This window comes from Tenrec ecaudatus, chromosome 13 (genome assembly GCF_050624435.1).
Source record: "Tenrec ecaudatus isolate mTenEca1 chromosome 13, mTenEca1.hap1, whole genome shotgun sequence".
NCBI lineage: Eukaryota > Metazoa > Chordata > Mammalia > Afrosoricida > Tenrecidae > Tenrec > Tenrec ecaudatus.
In genome coordinates, this window is record NC_134542.1 from 13,606,948 (window position 1) to 13,628,490 (window position 21,543).

Below are 21,543 nucleotides of genomic sequence, written 5' to 3' on the forward strand. Positions count from 1 at the left end.
GGGACTTGCCCACCATCACCACAGCTAGTAAATTAAATTGGAATTCAGAACACTTCAGTCTCACGCAGGTTGTTACCTACCCACCCATGAAGATGGTAGGTTTCTAGAGTGGGTAATACCTCTATTCTTGGCATCATGTGATGAAAGAATTCACGCTGACGCCCATTTTGTAATCCAAGTGGGTATTGATGAAGGACAGGACAAGTTTCAGGTTTTACAGTCTCAAAGGGGTTCACAACTGGGCACGAGCAACCTCGTGGAAAAGAGCACCGGGTGGACCCAGTGACCAAGTGGTCAAGAGAGTCAGGGGCAAGAGAGGCTGTGGGCCCCATGTAGGGCCCGAGCAGGCACATGTGGGCCCCAAGCAGGCCCAGACCAGGAGCAGGGTAAGAGAAAGTAAGAGAGCGTCCCAATGTGTGCTCCCTGCCTTTATTCTAGCTAGCCCACCCCCTGACTTGGAGAAGGCTTGGCTGAAAGGTATTGATTGACCCCATTGGCTAGGTTGAACCTACCTGGGTAATATCATGAGCCTGGACCTAGTTTGGGCCCCCAGGTGTACCTCCCACCTGGCTTGGGGCTTGAGTATGAGCATCCTCAGTTTGGGGTCTTCATAGGTGTCTAACAGTTGCCTGATTTCTTTCCAACCTCCTCTATGGGAGCCTTTGCAGGCACCAGAGGGACAACCCCTGTCCCTAAATCTGGCGACCTAAAAGACTGCCCTAAAATGTATCCAAATCTACAATGTTTGAGTACTGCTTTCCAACTGCCAGCCTACACAGGTTAGAAGCCAAATGCAAAACACTTACACCAGCTAAGGGAGGAAGCCTAACTGAAAAGACTTGTTGAAGATTCCACATACATATTCCAGTCTGGGCTGTGGCTTCTTTGGATAAAACGGCTTCTTCGGTGGACGTACAGTTCACTTGTTTGTGGATCAGGAGAAAAATCGACCGAGGTCACGTCCAGATTTTATGCAAAATGCCAGCCCTCGGCCCCTCTCCTTTTGCTGCGCTTGATGACGGCTTGACGTCTTCACGGACACTCCAAAGCTCCAAGTCCTTCGTTAGATGTTTTTGGAAATTTAACATTTCCTCATAATACCCCCGACCCCGCAACCGCCCCCCCGCCCCCCGCCCAGCAATTGTACGGCTGCAGCCTCTCCTTTGCAGACCATGACCTGCATCTTCAACAGGAGCCACCTGTTTGCCATGGAGTTGACTCCAGCCAACCGTAGCCTCATAGAAACGTGATCGCAAGCATTTCCGATGGCGGAATTCTTGCAAGGTTTTTCTTACCAGGCACCTCTGCGTGGAAATGCCCATCTTTAGGTGACCAGCCGAGCGCTAACCACTGCACACCCTGGACGGGATTGTCTTGCCCCTGAATGTTCCTGGTATCTAAAGCCAGATGGCGCTGGGTGGCGCTGGCGGGTTCAAAGCCACCAGACACTCTGAGGGAGAAAACTGGGGCTTGGAAACTCGACAGACAGGGTCCGCGCAGTCGAAATGGATTTGATGGCGGGCGTTTGGTTTGGTTTGACCAGTGAAGCAAGACGCAAAAGGAGATTCGCGTGGCCGCCCTCTGATTAGACTTGAACGCAAATGTCCAGGGCTTCCACATGCCCCCCGCCCCCTCCCACATCCCTTTACCCCCCTCCCTCTGCCTTTCCTCCCGGCCAGTCTGGTCCGCTCTCTTCTCCTCGAAACCCAAAAGGACTGCCCGGGTCAGGAGGTGTTTGTCCGCTGCCAAAGCAGAATAGCTGGACGGAGGGAGCCGAGCCAGACGAGCAGGGGGCGCTTAGGCAGAACCGCCTCGGCTGAGCCGGTGCCGAAGTCCACGCGCAGTCCCGGCCTGGCCCGAGCGGCGGTCCCCAGCGCAGCTCCAGCCCCAGCAAGCGTAGCCCCGTCCGAGCCCGAGCCGCGGTCCCCAGGGTCGCTCTGGTGGAGCACAAAGCACCCAGCCCAACTGAGCCAGGGTCCCCAAGCGCAGCCCTGGCCGAGCCCGAGCCGCGGTCCCCGAGGCAGCTCCAGCCGAGCCCGAGCCGCTGTCCCCACGGCAGCTCCGCTCCAGCGCAGGTCGCCCTGCCCAGCGCAGCTCCAACCAGGACCGACCGCGGTCCCCAACCCATCCGCAGCCCGGACCATCCTGCCCCAACCGAGCTGCCCCAGCCGAGCCCCAACCACAGTCCCCGGGGCAGCCCACGCAGAGCCTGGACCTCAGTTCCCAACGCGACCCAGGGGGACGCTCGCCGTCCTGCCTAGCGCAGGTCCAGGCGAACCAGAGCCGAGAACCCCTGCTCAGCTACAGCCGAGAGGGCGCCGTCGAACTCAACACAGCCCAGGCCTCGCCAGAACTGCGGTCCCTACGCAGCCCCAGATGAGTCCAAGCCTCGGACCCCAGCACCTGCCCACTCCAGGCCGCCTAGACGCGGACAGCGACTCCCTGAAGCGCGGACTGAAAGCGCCGCCCGAAGGAGACAGGCCTGGGCTGGGGCCCCTGCAGCCTTCCTGGGGAGGCGCTCCTCTGGGTTGGCAAACCAGCCATCAGATTAGAATGGAGATTTAAAATTTAAACTAGCGAAGGAGCTTAGTTTTCCTTAAAGTCTTGCAGTGGGAAAAGGGAAGGGGACTGGTACCGTCTGTACTTTTTAAGAAAGGTACCATGTGCGGTACTGAAAGATTTATTTGTGCAATTGTCCTGCAGCAATTTTGTCCCAGAAAACTAGAAGAACGCTCTGATTTTTTAACCAGGTGCAAAATGCTGAAATCAAGACCATAAAAACCAATGTCACTGTGTAGAACATTGTCGTTTTACCAGGGAGAATAAATGTACTCGGGAGAATTAAGGGCTTTGATACTAATGAAGGGGGTCTTTAATTTGTGAAATTTCTTAATCTAAATACATTTGAGAAACATCAGAAACAGAGATGATGTTGCCGCTGTTCTCTTGCATGCTTTTCCCGAGAATGAAGCAAAAAGCAGGGTTTACGAATGCCCGAGTAACGTTGTCCTTCTAAGTCACTTCTGACCATTGTAAGCAGAATTTAGAATAAAATAGTTGGATCAGTGGTTCTGTGGATTAAGCTTTTGGCAGCTAACTGCAAGTGGGGGAGGGGGGTCAAAAATTACAGCCCCTTCAATGAAGAAATATGAATCTCTGCTTCCGTAAAGATTTAGTCATATATATATATATATATATATATATATATATCCATTTCCAGTGGGCTAAGTTTTCCGTCTACTGAGTGCAAGGTTGCTATTTCAAACCCACCAGCCTGCTTTCATAAAGATTCCAGATTCTGAAACCTCCTGTGCCCTATGGAGTCAGTGTGAATCACAGTTGTAGATTATCCAGGAAACGTGTGCTATCTGTCCTTGCTCATTCTTGAAGTCTGAACTCTTCAAATTCATGGCTGTTGCTTAAATGGGGAATATACCTCCCATTTGTGATCAACTCACTTCCTATGTCGATATTACTCTGATTGCCCAGTTCTCTCTTTGTGGTACCCCTATCTGGGTGTATAATCAACTCTTTGGTCTAGTTTGCCTGCTCTTCCCACTGTCCATCCATTCAGCAAATATTCCCTGAATTCTCTATGCCAGGCACTGGTGGGATATAACTATATAGCTTGAATGACCCAGATCCCTGCTGTCTGGAGTGTGTCGTGTTTAAAGGAAGGAGTGAGAGTGACTGTCATTCATCATTTCATCAGTGGAAGAGTGTAAGGTGGTGTGATAAATTAGGAAGCGCTGAACTCATTCCTTTTATTTGTATTAGGATTATGCACTATGATCGGCTCGGCCCGTCTATTCTTGGTTGCCCTGAACATTTTCTCCATCCTTTAATAGAGCATATGGTATGTGTTTGATACTCAGTAGCTAATAGTGCTGAGTTTTAGAACTGTAAGAATTGTTTCATTACTAATCAGAATCAATGGCAGTGAGTGATTGCAGAAGTATGAACAACATCATTTATAAATACGTCTCACTCGACACAGTGTGGGAATTGCGCCCGATCTGACCCCACCACACCGAGGCAAAACACTAAGGGTGTGCAACAGAACAGAGAGGGGAGCAGAGCAAGGAAGTCCCAAGGGAGTACCAAAAATAGACTTTGAAGCCATAGTGTGACACCCCATCAGACTCAAACGGAAAACACTCCTAAAGGCCAACAAACAGACCTTGAATAATTTACAGGCTTCTCTTTTTTGTGTGTGATAGGTTTTGTTGTTGTTGTTTTCTTTTGTTGCTTTGTTTTGTTCTGTCTTATTTTTGTGCATATTATTCTCTCTGCAGGTCTATCTAGATAAGATAGCCTGGATAAACAATCTGGAGGAGAAAACAATAGTACCGATGGTTCTAGGGTTCATGGGAGAGGGGAATGTCGGGGGGGGGGGGGGAGGGGAGGAAGTGGTGTTAACAAACCCAGGGACAAGGGAACAACAAGTGATCAAAAATCGGTGGTGAGGAGGGTATAAGAGGCCTGGTAGGGCATGATCAAGGCTAATGTAACGTTGAGGAATTACTGAAACCCAAATGAAGGCTGAGCATGATAGTGGGACAAGAAGAAAGTAAATGGAAATAGAGAAAAGAACTAGGAGGCAAAGGGCATTTATAGAGGTCTACATACAGGCATGCACATATGTAAATATTTTATATAGGATGATGGGGAAATGGATATATGTGCATATATTTATAGGTTTAGTTTTAAGGTAGCAGATGGACATTGGGCCTCCACTCAAGTACTCCCTCAATACAAGAACATTTTGTTCTATTAAATTGGCATTCCATGATGCTTACCTTCCCAACACAATTGCTGAAGACAAATGGGTATATAAGCAAATGTGGTGAAGAAAGCTAATGGTGCCCAGCTGTCAAAAGATATAGCATCTGGGTCTTAAAGGCTTAAAGGTAAACAAGCAGCCATCTAGTGCAGAAGCAACAAAGCCCACATGGAAGCAGCACACCAGCCTGTGTGATCACCAGGTGTCAATGGGATCAGATATCAGGCATCAAAGAACAAAAAATCATATCATTGTGAATGAGTAGGAGTGCAGAGTGGGGACCCAAAGCCCATCTGTAGGCAACTGGACATCCCCTTACAGGAGGGTCGCTGGGAGGAGAGGAACCAGTCAGGGTGCAGTGTAGCAACGGTGAAGCATAAAACTTTCCTCTAGTTCCTAAATGCTTCCCCTCCGCCCCCACTATCATGATCCCAATTCTACCTTTACAGTTCTGGCTAGACCAGAGGATGTACACTGGTACAGATAGGAACTGGAAACACACGGAATCCAGGACAGATGATCCCTTCAGGAACAGTGAGTGGTGAGGGTGGCGATACTGGGAGGGTGGAAGGAAGAAGGGGTTGAAAGGGGGAACTGATTACAAGGATCTACATATAACCCCCTCCCTGGGGGATGGACGACAAAAAGTGGGTAAAGGGAGACGTCAGATAGTGTAAGACATGAAAAAATAAATTTATAAATTATCAAGGGTTCATGTGGTGGGGTGGGGAGGGAGGGGGAAAATGAGAAGCTGATACCAAGGGCTCAAATAGAAAGCAAATGTTCTGAGAATGAAGATGGCAACAAATGTACAAATGTGCTTGACATAATGGATGGATGTATGGATTGTGATAAGAGTTGTATGAGCCCCTTATACAATTATTTTTTAAAATATATCTCATTAACATGAATTATTTTCAGTATGTTGATTCTCTTACTCTCATTTTCCACTTAACAATTTATACGGTTTTGTTTTGTGGCAGTATTGCAATCTCCTCAATATCCCTATTTCCTCTACTCCTTCCCTGCCCCCTTCCCTGTTTCAATCGCTCCTTCTTCCTCATCCTGCCTTCTCCACTTTGTTTGAAGACAAGAATAACTGAGGGGGAGCTTCTGATCTACTATGGTTGACTGTTGTTATTGTTTACTTGATAGGCCTGTCAATTTTGACTAGGAGCCCTGGTGGTACAGTGGGTTAGATGTTGGTCTGCTAACCACAAGGTTAGCCGTTCAACCCTCCCTGTTGCTGCGTGGGAGAAAGATGAGGCTCTTGGCCCTCAGAAGCCCAAAGGATCGGTTCTTTGTCTTATGTCTTAATGGATGGCAATGAGTTTGACCTTGTGTTTTTAATTGTTTCACTAAAAGGCGATCTCCAGGGGGAAGTTTATTGCAGTCTGAGAGACAATGTCTCCACCAATCTCTATCAGAACGGTTAAGTCTGGTCTTTCTTTTACTAATGATTTTTACATTTTGTTTTACATTGTTCTCACACTCTGCTGGGACATGGTATTGTGATGTATATGAAACAGTCAGTAATGGCCCCCAGGAACCATCTAGTTCAGGGGTTCTCAACCTGTAGGTTGCGACCCTTTGGGTGTTGTCCGACGCTTTCGCAGGGGTCGCCTGATTCATCACAGTAGCAACATTACAGTGATGAAGTAGCAACGAAAATAATTTTATGGCTGGGGGTCAACACAACATGAGGACCTGTATGAAAGGGTCTAGTTCTTGTGCTTCAGCATCGTGGAGGCTGTGGTCAATTTGTCCTTTTAGTGGATAAATATTTAAGTTATACTTTCTTAATTTCCTTCCTTATCATTAAAGATAAATGTTCCAGGAAGGATATTTTACTTACTTAGTCATCCTTGGGAGTTTGAGTATTTATAGATCTTCTTATTCCTTTATTCTTTTAAAAAAAATATTAATTGGGGGTTAATATCATTCCATAGTTAAATCACATCAAGCAGAGTTTTACAATTGCTCCCACATGTTTCCAAACATTATTTTCCTTCATGGACTCCCTGACATCGTCTCCACCCCCACCCCCCCACCCCACTGCACTCCACCCCCATCCCCTCGCCCCACTGCACCCAACCCCAAACCCTATTCTACTTGCTGTCCCTACATGTGTATCAATGCTGGGGTTCATATAAGGAAACACAGAAAAATATAACACAACTTCAAGAAGGTGACACCTATAAGATACACCCTAATATGAACAAACACAAACAAGCCACAAATACAGAAATGTTGACAACCTGATCAGGTCACATACATCAGAGCGGGGGAATCATCTGAGAAAGTCTTAGTTGTTCAAGTCAGATTCATGTATTTGATCCTCTCTACTCATCTCTCCCAAGTTCTCTGTTGAGTGGCCACTTCCCTCCCATCCCTCAATTGTGGATACAGGGAGGCTTATTTCCGAAGTCGTTCTGCAAATGAACTTTGGGCTCCCGCTGTCATTCATAGCCCACTTGGTTAGCAGCCTTCACAATATAACAACTGTCTGCATGGGTGTATCGTCAGAAGTAGTAAATACATAATATTCCATAAAGAAAAATACTGTATGGGAAGATGAGTGTGTGTGTATGTATTTTATATATTCAAGTATAAGCCAACCTGAATATCAGTGTGTATGTCTGTGTGTGTGTGTGTGTGTGTGTGTGTGTGTAAGCTTCTAATAGTTTGTGGAGATTTCTTATTATTGTTTAACTCCCCATTTCCACAAACATTTTGAAGCTTTCTTATACATACGGAACACCCCCCACCCACACACACACACACACACAAATAATATTTTAACCTACTGCCATCGAGGTGATTCCAACTCATAATGACCCCATAGTAACTTTCCAAGCCGGTAAAGCTTTACTGTAGTGGATAGCTTCATCGTTCTCCCTCAGCGCAGTTGGTGGATATGAACCACTGAATTTGCAGTTAGTAACCAATGCCAAAATCACAGGGCCACCAAGGCTCCTTCCTATGTCCATACACATATGGAATTTTACATATAACATTTGTATGAATAGCTGCTGTCACTTAAGGGCAATTATAGTTTACCTAAAATTTGTAAGTATTCTCTTCGGATCATGTTTCCCAAAATGTGTAAACAGTATGAAAACATGTTCTAGAAATATTTTGCTTGCAATACAAAATAGAGTGCTTAGCGTACTTACAGGATACTTTATATTTCTCTAAGCCTGCTGCAGATAGAGCCCATTTAATGACATCAGCATCACTTTAGTGTTTTGAACACGTATTCTAATTATGCCGTTCACACTTGATGGTCAATGTGCATTTTACAAGGGTGAACCAAAAAGGCTTGCTATAAAATCATAGAAATCTTCATTAAATAAAAATAAGGTATCAAAATGTAAAGCTATTATTTCTCACCAAACTTTCCATCAAGGTCTGTACATGTCTGAACTTGGTGTTTCCATGTCTCTAATCCTTCTATAAACACCGCTGTGCCCTGTGACTTAGGCCCCATCCAAAAGGTAGTTTTAGCATCAGAGAGGAGCAGAAGTCATGATCGTTTGGAATCTCCTTGGAGTTTGGGGATAAAAAGGAGTGTGAAAGTGCAAGACCCAGGCTACAGGATCGTGAGGGAAAAGATTTGTGGTCAGTCCTTCTTTCCCACCCTTGAAGAAGAAGCAGGTGAATTGTTGCAATGGAGGAGGCTGGGGATTTTGGAGTGGGGAAGGTCAGGATTTCGTGTTGCAAATTTTTTGGCCTTTTTCTCACCAATTCAGGTTTTGGGGGTTTGGGGTTTTTTTTGTTTCCTTAAAACTTCATAATAAGCTCTGTGACTTCCTATCTCCTTTATGAGAAATTAAAGATTAGTCCTTTGGAATTCCCACCACCCCACCCCAGAAAACAACCCAAAAAGCACTCATAATAACCTTCTGAGCTGCACTTCACTGCCTTGAACTTAACTGGCCCCACAGATCCCCTGTGGAAACCACTGTTGTAATTGGATCTGCTTTCTGCATCGTATGGGTAAACCAAGACTCCTCCCCAGTTATGATTTGTTCCATCAGATTGCCTTCATTCGATTCAGTCTTACAAAACAGACTGATGAAGAGTTCAGCTATTGACCTAGCTGATCTTCCTGCGATGCTTCTGGTACACATTGATTGAATGGTTTGCTGAGGCCAAGAAGTTTGCTTAAAATTGCAATTGCCCAACTTCAAGTAGGTTTCAGTCTACAGTCTTCTTCCACCATGGTCCGCACTTCAAACTCCATTTCCTTATTCGGCCAGGTTGACAGTTAACCCTTTCTTTTCTGGTTCATCTTTGGAGTTTTGTCAACCTTCCTTATAACACATCATCTACTTGTAACAACTGATGCTTTATGTGGGGCGGCATTTCCATAAACCTGTTTCAATGCTTCAGTGATTTTGACCATGTCCATTTGAGTTTTGTTAACCTTTTTATATTAACTCAAACCTCAAAAGTGTTTCTAACACCACCACCAAAGCACAAAAAGTATCTTTTATTTGAAAGCACCCTAAATGAGCCTCAGACAAGTGTATTACCCAACAAACTTATCTGAAGCTCTCCACTGATCACAGAGACAGATTTATACATATTTTGCTTGTAATAAAACCATGTATTATGAATGGATAACCTAGTTTAGCGAAATGTTTTGACTTGTTGTGTGGGGTCGGGTTGACTACTGAAACAAATCCAGAGACACTCCTATCTGTGTGAGAGAGAGCTTTATATCAAAGAGCAATTGTGTATTACGAAAACGACCTGGCCCAGTCCAGATCCAGTCCACAAGTTCAGCATTAGTCCATAAAGCCAATACTAGTCTGTAAGTCCTTCTTCAGACTCACACAGTCACATGCAATGATGCAAAATGCAGGAAGATCACAGTCCGGTGGGTGCAAAGTCTTGTAGATCCAATGGCGGTGGAAGCATCTCAGCACTGACTCGGGTCTCCACGTGGCTCCTCCAGCTCTGTGAGTGTGGCTCTTCAACAGCAAGGTGAAGTAGAAAGGGAATGTGTCCCTCCTCCAGGGAGGAAGAGAGGAATTTCCCAGAATCCTCATGAAAAGACCATGCCCACAAGGAGGCATCTGATTGGCAGGCTAAAGTCCACCCCTTCACTCTTAGTCCTTTCAAGTGGACACAAGATTATGTAACTATCACACTTACCCGCATAAGTAGAACTTTTCATAGGCTTTCCAGAGAAATTGATTCTTTTAAGATGGAAAACAATAAGGATCTTGCTGCATTTAGAAGCTGTTGACACAGTGAAAAATCACTCCAGTTTATAAGCTTTCCTGTAGAGCATAAAATGTACTTTACCCAGCACAAAGTCTTTCTTGTGGAACTAGTTCTTCCTGATGATGTGTGCAAAGGATGTTAGAGGAAGCCTTGCCATCCTCCCTCCTCAGGAGCATTTTGACTGTACTTCCTCTAAGACCAATGTGTTCATTCATCAGACAGTCTATCATATATCAATATTGCCAACACCATAATATAATGTTATCAGGTATTATGTCATTCTGATTCATTGCCCGGGTTTCACATATATATGAAGTGATTTAGCATATCCCAGCTATGGTCAGGTTTGCTCAGCTCTCAAAGTGACAGATTTGCTTTTTTAACAGTTTCAAGGGTTTACAGCAGATTTGCATATTGCAACTTGTTTGGTGTCTTGACTGCTGCGTCCTTGGGTGCTGATTATGGACCCAAGTAAAATAAAATGCTTGATCTGTTTTTAATTATTGCTTGTGATTTGAGTTGATTAAAGTCTCTTGGAGTAAATTATCAATGCTCTTTTCTGCTAACTGAAAGGTGAGAAGTTCGAGCCTACCCAGAGTTGCCTTAGAAGAGTGACCTGGGGATCCACTTCTGTAAAACATGATACTGAAAATTCTGTGTAGTTCAGCACCACACTGACACATATGGAGTTGCATTGATTAGGCATTTACTCAACAGCAACTGGTATCCAGGTGATCAGATATTTTGGATTAATAATTCCCCTATACTTAGATGTGAAGAGGTCATCAAGAATGGTCATCTCCACATGGAATCCAGGACAGAGAAACCTTCAGGAACAGTAATGGGAATAGCGATTGCATGAGGGGAAGGGGAAGGTGTGTGGGGGGAAGGGTAAAGGGGAGCCAATTGCGATAAACAATGTATAAACCCAACCCCACCCCTGCGTGGGATGAACAACAGAAAAGTGGGCAAAGGGAGACAGCAGACAGTGTAAGACATAAAAGAATAATAATTTTAAATTTATCAAGGTTTCATGAAGGGCGGGAGGATGGCAGAGGGAGGGAAAAAGGAGGAGCTGATACCAAAGGCTCAAGTAGAAAGAAAATGCTTTGAAAATGATGATGGCAACATGTGCATACATGTGATTGATATAACTGATAAATGAATTGTTATAAGAGCTGTAAGAGCCAAAAAATGATTTAAAAAATAAAAGCATGGACATCACCAGGGCATGTATGTTTTTCCAAGTTGACGGTCTTGTTCCCTTATCTATATGGATCCAGGTCTCCGTTCAAGTGCTGCATTCTCCGAGAGATCCTCCTTGACCACATTATTTCAAGAGCCTCCCATCCTCTCCCTGCCATTGCCGCACCTCCCTCCATCCCCTCCTTGCTCAGCCTTTTCTTTCTTTCTATGATGGGTTGCTCCCTAACTTTTTTAACACTGTGTTTCTTATTGTCTCCCTTCCACATGGAATATGTAATCTAGGCAAGCAAAAAAATCCACCTGGTTCCCTATCATATCCTTACCTTTTGGTACATCGTGGTTGGCACTCAATTAATATTTATAAAACAACAAATATATATGCATCTATAAGTAAAATTATATATATACATATAAAACCCTGTGCCATCAAGTCAATACTTCCTCATAGTGACCACCCCCTGTGAATGTCCGAGATTCACTCTATGGGCATATAAAGCCTCGTCTTTCTCCTGAGGAGCTGGTGGTGGTTTTGAACTGTGGACCATGCAGGTAGCAGCCCACCTTGTAACCACCACACCACCAGGGCTTATACATATACTGACATTATCGTTAGCAGCCCAGCATGTAACCAGTATGCCATCAGGGCTCCTGCTATCAGCTCAGGAACAGTTAAATCACTACAAAGCTCTTCAGTTACGAAGCAAGATGATGAAGAAAATATGATTGCCGCAGAGTCTTGTACCATCAAGAGTTCCAGCCAAAGACCCTTTTCCTGAACATGATGTTGATTGCAGGTGATGCATATGATGCCTCAAGTTAACCTGCAGGTAAAAAGTATGATGATTCCTGAAATATCCCCCTGGATAACAAAAGTCTTAACTAATGGAAGGCACAAAGCCAAACATCATATTAGGCCAATATAATTTCCATCTCACTTATGTCCATTTAGGGGACTCAAAAGAAAACCCTTTTGAGGTGGAATAGCACTCTCAAATAAATAGGAAAAATACACCTTAATTTATTTATTAAGTATCATGGTGTTGAGATAGGCATTGGTTATAGAAGCTTTAGCAAGAGCTAAACCCTAGGCTCAAAACACTCTTGATTGACAAAGAGGCACCAATAAATGGACCATTGTAATACTGAGCATCATAGAGAACCTAAGTGACTTCAGGAACTGACCACAGGATTCCTCTTGGAGAAGGAACTCCCCTTATTTAGACTGAGACTTACAGGGGTGTTTTTTGTGGGGGGTGTATTTTTTTAAGACTCTTTAGCCATAAGCCAAAAGAGATAGAATTAAAGAGATAGCTGACTATTCTGCAAGATACATGAATTGATAGTCAAGGAATTGGGAACAATCTGAGAATTGGATATATTTGATAAGACCTTTGAGATTGAGGCTGAGGGTCTTTATGAGGAAATATAGCCAGTGGCGCCTGCAGTGTAGACCCAAAGGCTCCTTCATAACCAGGCTGGCTTATCTTGAGTGTGACCTGGTCTTCTCTCTGTGCTGAGACATGGTCTTCTCTCTCCCACGCCCTTCACACTCCTTGTTAGACTGGGTCTCTTTATCAGGAAACTTCCACACCACTGTCTTTTGTAAGCGGACGGAGAACAATCTACCACAAAGGACTTGGATTTCCTGATCTGTTTGTCACAGCGCAGAGAAAGTAGAACAACCATTGGCGGACTTCAAATCAAGGGGGAGGCCTAAGTAACAGGTCTGCAGGAATCCTCATCAATATTGGCAAGAGCGTCGGACTTCCCACAGGAGGTGCGAGAGGAGGGCTGATGGGGGTTAATCCATTTCCAGAAGTCATGATGAAAAATTGTATTTCACTTGTGCAGTTGAAAAGGTCAAGCAGATTCCCACAGGCAATGGAACACGGGAAGAACATCTCGGGCCAACGAGGAAAATACATGAAACTAGGAGCCATTGGGACTCTGGGGGTAAGCAGTGGTGGGCTCCAGCCCCACAGTCAAACAGGGTCTTCAGGGGAAGACAATGGCCCAATTATAGAAAAAAGGGGACAGAAAAGTGAAGCACAGGGGACTGATCTCCAATCTTAGGACAAGAGTCTCGTGTTTATTCAACAATAAGGTTTTAAATTAATGGGGCTTGCAAGCCTCTTGTTAGTACATACAGTAAAATGGGCAATGTGCTCATCTTGAATATCCTGAGCCCTCTGGGGAACACTCAAAGGAAGTGTCTGGCAAGGGAGAAACCAGTGGTGTCAACCGCTCCTTCAGAATAAAAGCCAAAGGCAGGGGGTATTCTTAGAGCTAGGGGCCCTTTAACTGCACGAGTGAGGAGCCAGGTGTGTCTGGAGGGGACCGCTTACCATTTGATAGAGCGTAGAGGAGAAGAACCGTCCTTTCTGAGGAGCAGGTGCATTTGGCGCATCTGTTATCTCAGGACTGCGGAAGTGTCCTTCAAACACTAGTGCTGGTTTTCCAAGCCCTGTGGCCACGAGGGTGGAAAGCAGGTCACTTCCACTTTCTTCCGGGTCCTCAGTTTCTCACAATTAGTAGTGAGGTGAATGAAGATGCAGTAATGAGCCGACCTTCTATGGACGTCAAAGGACTGTGTGCTTTTATCTTGAAAGTTGTTGAAAAGTAAGAAGAAAGCATATCTTCTTTCAAATAGACAACTATATGGAGGATGGAAATAAGACCTGCTCATGCAGCCACTCGATCCCAATGGTCATGTGTTATCAAAGAAGGAAGAAGAAACCAAGGCAGAGAGATGCCCTGTGGCAGTTACATAATCTCTTGTCAACTTGAGCATAGGGGTGGAATCTAGCCTGTCAATCAGGCCTCTATGTGGGCATGGACTTCTCCTGAGGATTCTGGGAACTCCTGTCTTCCTCCCTGCCATACATACCTCTTGACAAGCCACATGGAATTAAGCTGATGAAGTTGGGGGAGTCACATGAAGACCCACACCAGTACTGAGATGCTTCCACCACCACTGGATCCACAAGACTTTCCACCCACTGGCTTGTGATCTTCCTATATTCAGTGTCATTACATGTGCTGCGTGAGTCTGAAGAGGAATTTATAGACTGGCATCAGACATAAGGGCTAATATCGGACTTATGAACTTGATCTGGACTGGACTGGGATGTTTTCTTAATATACAATTACTCTTTGATATAAAGCTCTTTCTTATACATACATGAGTGTCCCTGGGCTTGTTTTTCTAGTTAACCAGACTAAAACATGCCCTTTGTATGTTTAAAAAAGTAAAATTATTTTCAGCTATAGAGCACTAATTAATATTATGCAAAAATGGCACCTATAAAACAAATATAATATACAGAGTAAAATAGACAGATGCCTCATAATTCTTTCTGGTACAGGGATTCTGTGTGGTAGTTACATTATGTCAACTTGTGGATATTAAAAGTGAAGGGGTGGAGTTTAGCCTGTCAATCAGGTCACAAGTAACAGCCACCAGGAGGATTCTGTACACTTCCTTTTCTTCTCCTTGGAAAAGGATGACACACTCTCTCTGCTTCACCTTCCTGTTGACAAGCCACATGGAGCCATGCTGATGGCAGCCAGAGCCTTGGAGCTGAAGGAGCCATGTGGAGACCCATACCAGCACTGAGATGCTTCCACCACCACTAGATCCACAAGACTTCCCACCCACAGCCCTGTGATCTTCCTGCATTCATTGTCATTGCATGTGCGGCATGAGTCTGAAGAGGAATTTATAGACTGGTAATGGTCATATGGGCTAATATCAGACTTATGGACTTGATCTGGACTGGGCTTGGATGGTTTCTTAATATACAATTACTCTTTACATAAAACTTTCTCATACACACATATGTCTCCCTGGATTTGCTTCTCTCATCAACCCAGACTAACACACTGTGCATTCTTTCTATCTTCTTTTGATGTTTCCTGCATCAGTCAATATTTTTTTTGCCTCTAGAATATTTCCATATTACAATTTGAGGTTTACAATTTTTCTCCAGTTTCTCCAGTTGAATATAAGATGAGTGTGTTTTTCCTTATGGGGTTTTGAACTCTGGGTCTTTGAATATTTCATTATAATATTTAGATTTGTCTTCTTGAGCTTCACTTTTAAATTTTCTTTTTTTTTTATTTTAACAATTTATTGGGGCTCATACAATTCTTTTCACAGTTCATACATATACATACATCAATTGTATAAAGCACATCTGTACAGTCTTTGCCCTAATCATTTTTTTCTCTTTTCTTCTTTTACATTTTATTAGGGACTCAAACAACTCTTACCACAATCCATACATATACATACATCAATTGTATAAAGCACATCCATACATTCCCTGCCCCAATCATTCTCAAGGCATTTGCTCTCCACTTAAGCCCCTAACTTTTAAATTTTCTATTCAGCTCTCTGACTTCATAAGCTCTTCCATGTGCCTTATCTACTCTGCTACTCACAGCATGTTTCAGAGTCTCTTCTGACACCCACTCAGATCTTTTCTTTCCTTATGAATGGAGGTCTTGGTGTCTTCCCACAGCCCGGGAGGTCTTCTGTAATTAGTGTTCAATGCAGCAATTCTGTTCTTGAGATATTTTTAAAATTCAAGTGGATGAGGCCATATGTTGGCTCTCTTGAACTTGTTTTAATTTTCTGCAGCATCAACTTGAACCAACATATGAGCAATTGATGGCCTGTTCCACAGTCAGCTCCTAGTATGGTTTTAGTTGCTTCTCTGTCATCTCTTCCCACACATGTAGTCAAGTTGGTTTCTGTGTGTTCTACCTGGAGAAGGCTATCTGTGTAGTTGCCATTGTATGGTTGAACAATGGTTCCTGCTTTGAACAAGATGTTGTCTTTCAAAATTCCATTGTGATCTCCATGTCAAAGACCATGTTTACAGCTACTGTTCTTTCATCTTGTTTCCAACTTTTGTGTTCCAAACACCAAGCATTTTCCATGGATCTTGATTGCACGTTGGATCTATTTCTGACTGAAGGGGTTGGTAGAATTCTTTAGTTTCTGCATCACTCAATTTTGTAGTTGGTGCATTTGGATGACAGCTATAGTTATCGGATTTCCTTGCTGATGGATAGATAGAATCCTGTCACAGATAGCACTGAGCTCCAAGACAGACACTGAAATGTCCATTTTAACAGCGAATGAACCAGCATTACTCTTGACTGTGTCATTCCCAACAGAGTGAACCTTATCATTTTCTGAGTCAAAATGGCCAGTACCAACCCATTTCAGCTCGCTAATGCCCAGAATATTGGTCTTTATGTTGCTACACTTCGCTTTTATGACTTCCAATTTTCCTGAATTTTTACTTTGTACATTCCAAAATTCTGATTCTTAATCAATGTATAAAACTGTTCGTTCTCATTTTGAGTTGTTCCATACCAGCCAATGAGGATCCCAAGGCTTTACTCGCACAGGTTTTACTTCATTGATTTCACCTCAACTTTGAGAAGTCACACTAAGAGTGCCTTCAGGCCCTGGTGGCTCTTCCTCCGGCACTATGTGTGACAATGCTCTGCTTCCATTCATTAAGCTTTTAGTATGTAACGTCCTTTCAGTTCTACGTATAAGGTTATCAGCGGCTACTTCCTCTGAAGAGGACAGCCTATTCCTCCTTCGTAGTCTGTTCTTAGTCCGGAAGCGCCACTAAAAGACTTGGGGTGACCCTGCTGGCGGTTGAACTACCAGCTTCCAGCATTATAGCAACACACAGGCCACCACAGTGTGACAAACAAGCAGACAAGTGGTAGAAACAAGGTGTAGGACCCTGCATATAATATGCTAACGCTCGTTTGCAAAGGGAGGAATACAATATACATATTGTGTTAGCAAAATTACAAATGCTAAAAAAAGAAACTGATAAAATGGCCCCCTCATGTTATGAGGCAAACAGAGGAGGAAGGGTAAGACTCTTAGAAAGAAGCAAAGACTGATGATTGACAGATGATAGCTAGCAAGCCAGGGTGAACCAGACAACTTCCCCTCTCTCACAAGAGAGCACTTTGAATTCTGGCACAAGTCCTTTCCCACAGAATAGGGGTGCTCTTAAAATTAGGAAGGACCCCCCCCAAAGAATATATATATATATATATAATATATAATATATATATTAGGAAGGACCACCCTCTGGAGGTCAAGCTGAGGAGCACACCATTGCCACTCGATTTCAGCAGTGGAGATTCAGAGCAGGATATCAGAGCTCACAGAATTTCTTTTTTTCTTTCTTTTCACAGAATTTCTTAATTTGAGAAGTGATGAAGTAACTTCTGCAGAGGAATAGGACTTTGCTTCGTGGCATAATTAGTGGCCGATCAGCTTACCTTCCTTCCTGAAACGTCCTCATTATGCTGATTAAATGAAGCCGCAAATTTCCCATGATAATCCCTTTGGTAAGCAGGAAGTTTGAGAACCGCAAAAGAAACACAAATAGTCTGCAACTGATGGATGACCCCATGTCCACTCACTCCGTCGTTGCTACAGGAGTGATTGCGTCAACTGTATCATCAGTGTGATAGGCAGAAGTTCAAACCCAGGAAAGGGAAGAAAGCAAGGTTAGGCAGGGTCAACTGAAACATCGGGTGCACTGAATTTTGCATTTGTTCTTCCCTGCTGATTGCTTCTAATAATCAGAGCTGGAAATACTTTGGCAAAGACTAGGAGAAATGATTTGGAAGATCTAAGGAGAGTGGCTACTCATAGAAGCTATTTGTGAAAGTCTGCACAGATTTTAAAAGTAGAGCCCAGATGTAAGCATAATAGTCTCACTGCTTTATTCAAAATATGCCTCATTATGTAAGTGGGATCCACAGAAAGATAAAATCCTTTATTATACTTGAATTTTCTGCAGGTCACACTGATTACACAACTCAAGCAATCACTCCTGCAGCGACGATGGGAGTGAGCAGACAGGGTGTCTGTCATCCATCGGTTGCAGGCTCCCTGGTGTGTGTCTTTCCTTTGCTGGTCTTGAACTTCCTGCTTACCCAGGGGTGCATCATGCAAAATGTGCCGCCTCATTGAATGTGTGTGAGGAGGACGTCTCAGAAAGGGAGGTAAGCTCATCGGCCACGGATAGCCCCGCCTCGCAAATGCCTAGCCCCTCTTCATTTCTCAGATTAAGAAATGCCATGAGTTCCCAAATGCTCCTGAATCTCATCTGCTGAAATCAAGTCCATTGGGCAGTTGTGCTCTCTTCAACCTGACCTCTAGAGGGCGGTCCTTCCTAATCTTAAAAGCATCTCTCCTACAGAAAAGAACTGATGACAGAGCCCAAAGTCGGCTCTTCTGACGAAGGTGACCCAGGAACCTATCACTGCTGCTGCCAAATTAATCATGAGACACTCATCACGCCAGGCTTCATTTTCTTACCTTGTTCCATCTTTCCCCATTATCCATGAAATGTTGCCCCACCTTTAACTATGATGATCCCCCAGCCCCACCCCAGCCCCCAAAGGATAAATTATTCCTAAAAGCCTCTTCCACCTAGGTAAATCCTACCATCTTCCTGTGCATCTACTTCTCAGCATCAAGATCATAAAACCTAAGGCTCAGCGACATTAAGTTACGTGCCCACCACCATTCCGCTAGTAAACTCGGATTCCCAGCACTTCTGCCTCTTGAGTCCGTGAAGGCTGCCCTCACGCGTGTCCAGACCTATAAAAGTCTGAGTACTCCTTGCTTTACAAGAAAGTGAGGAAGAATCAAACAAACCAAAAAATAGGAAAATGCTCTTTCTTTCAAAAAATCAAAACAAACTCTCCACTGACTTTATGGCCCCATATGCTTTAGATATAAATATTCAAAAAACAGATTTTGGACCATGCCAAAGGAGCCTTATTAGCTAGCAGTCGCAGAACCTTAGCCACCTGGGTCGAAAGGCAGCTTCTCCTCATTGGCTGAATTATTTATTTTGCATTACCTAGCCTCTCAGGTCCACAGTTTGCTCCTTTGAAAATTGGGTAATAAACAGTTTACAGGTGAGGATTCGACAAATCTCCATACGGGAAGTGATTACAACAGCGGGGACATAGTACTTCTGCTGGAAATCAAGGAGGAGAGAGGTTCACAAATGGAAAGCATGGGAATGGGTCACCAACCGGAAGAAACACATAAATCAATTACGCTGGGCAAACAAACCCATGCTGTGGCAAGGGCCGGACTTGGGACACCATGGGTAAGTTTGGCTGGGACCCCTGGATTACAGACTAGAATGGCCCCACAGCAGTGGCTTGGCTATCATCCTTCCGGAAGTGAAGCCCAGGTCTTGCTCCCACATAGCCGCTGGGTGGCTTCAAACTGCCAGCTTTTGGGTAAGCCGCCAATTGCCAACCACTTGTACTAGGCCAGGACCTATGTTTAACAAACACAAGACTGTTTAAAGGTCTCATGGAAATATTCCCGTTTGGTTTCTGTTTGGATCTTTTGGCTAATGTGACATCTTTCCTGGGTGTACAATTATGTTGGCTTTATAAAGACAAGGGGAAAAGCCTACCTGGTTTACCAGGTGAGGTCCAGCGTTTACTCAAAACAACTGCCCCAACCACTGTCCCTTTGCAGTAACACAGAGATGCCTAACTGCTTTCAGAACAATGCAAAGACCAAATCCCTCCTGGCAGAAAAACAAAAAGGAGGAGTTGTTTACACCAATCTCAGCTCCATTCTATTAACGGTTTGAGGAAATTTAATACTTCATCTCAATATCACAGACCCTCCAGCATTTTGTTGCTGTTGCTTCCAGTCTGCTCTTCAGGATAGAGCCGGTCTCTCCTTTGGAATTGTAGCCTGTAAATCAACCAGGAAATTGCTCTCACGTTGACCCTGGGTCATCGTCACCCACGGATGTCAGAGTAGAATGTGTGGCACAGGGTCTTGATTGGCAGGCCTTTCTCCTGAGGCCCCTGTGGGTGGAGGCACCCTCGTCTTGGTTAGCAGCTTGAGCTCGTTACCCACTTGCACCACCAAGGGCAATTTCTTGAATACTCAGCATGACTTATGAGTCCAGCGCACATATGGCATGAATTCCTCAGGCTGTATTTACGTGCCCGTGCGTTCCCCTGTTGCAGCCCCTGTCGGTAAAACCAGAGCCGCTGATGACTCTGTGGGTGGACACCGGGAGACAAACATCAAACTGGCCGCTCCAGTCAAGATTTGCAGCCTTGAAAACCCGAGCGAACTTTCCTACTCTGTCCTGCAGGGGGTTGCGGTGAGTCAAGACAGACTCAGTGAACATGGCGCCAAAAGATCAGGTTCCCACCTCAAGTTCAAATGCTGGAAAGCAGTTGGTGGAGAAGAGCACGCTGGCTGGACTGGCTTGGAAGGATCATGGGCCCAGGTGTGCTCTTTGAGTTCTACCTACGTGTGTAATTACTGCTTTTCTTTAGGAATATTTGCAGCAAAGGGAAATACCCATGTACACAAATCCTCTGTCAAATATATGTGTATATAGATATATATAGATACATATAGATATACCCTCCCAGGACCCCTCCCAGATCTGATCACCCTGTGTGTCTATCCATTCATATACTCGTGAGTCACTGTGATTGCAGAACTGTGTATAAGAGCATTCACCTCCGTCGCCTTTCACTCTTGAGTTCCTCCCTGTGTCTTTTTTTTTATGGCATCTTACTTGTTTTATTTAATGAACAAGCACACCGAGAAGGAGGCTATGGTATAGATATCTTATTTCTATAATAGATTAAGAAGTCACTAATCAATTTTCAGGAACTAGCTTCAGTGATCCTTCTTATCTTTATGCGGGTACTCCAGGAAATACTCAGCTTCTGCAGCTATCACGAAGGCAGCAAATCCCCATTTGAATCCTTTTAATATTGCACCAAGAAAGGAAACATGTTTGCAAATCCACCCATGTATCTCCAAGCTTCATTGCGGCCCCATGGATCTCTTAGTCCCTGTGCAGCCAGCTTCTCCTGGACAATTTCTAATGGTGTCCCTTCTATCTTCCACTGTCTATAATCTGGAAGTTCCATTTTATGATGGCCATGTTCATGTCCATGTCCATGTCCAGGGGCCATGTCTACAGGAAGATACTGACGGCAATCTGACCTCTCAGGACATTCAAAATTTAATCTTCCATCGAGAGCCCAACCGGAAGCGGAAGTTCGAGTTCCTCCCTGTGTCTTTCACCTCCTCCATCCTCATTGTCAATCTTGCTGTCATACATCAATTACATGTTGGATACATGTAGACTGCTCACTGCAAGGTCAGCAGTTTAACCTACCAGCCTCTACATGGGAGAATGATGAACCTATCTGCCCCCAGAAACTCTAGTCTAGAGAGTATCACTGTGAGTTTG

General features: G+C 44.3%; 1 pseudogene; it reads right to left on the reverse strand.

Moving 5' to 3' along the window:
* Positions 1–20,885: 20,885 nt before the first annotated feature.
* Positions 20,886–21,342, reverse strand: LOC142424490 (NADH dehydrogenase [ubiquinone] 1 beta subcomplex subunit 3 pseudogene; annotated as a pseudogene).
* Between the last annotated feature and the right edge of the window lie 201 nt (positions 21,343–21,543).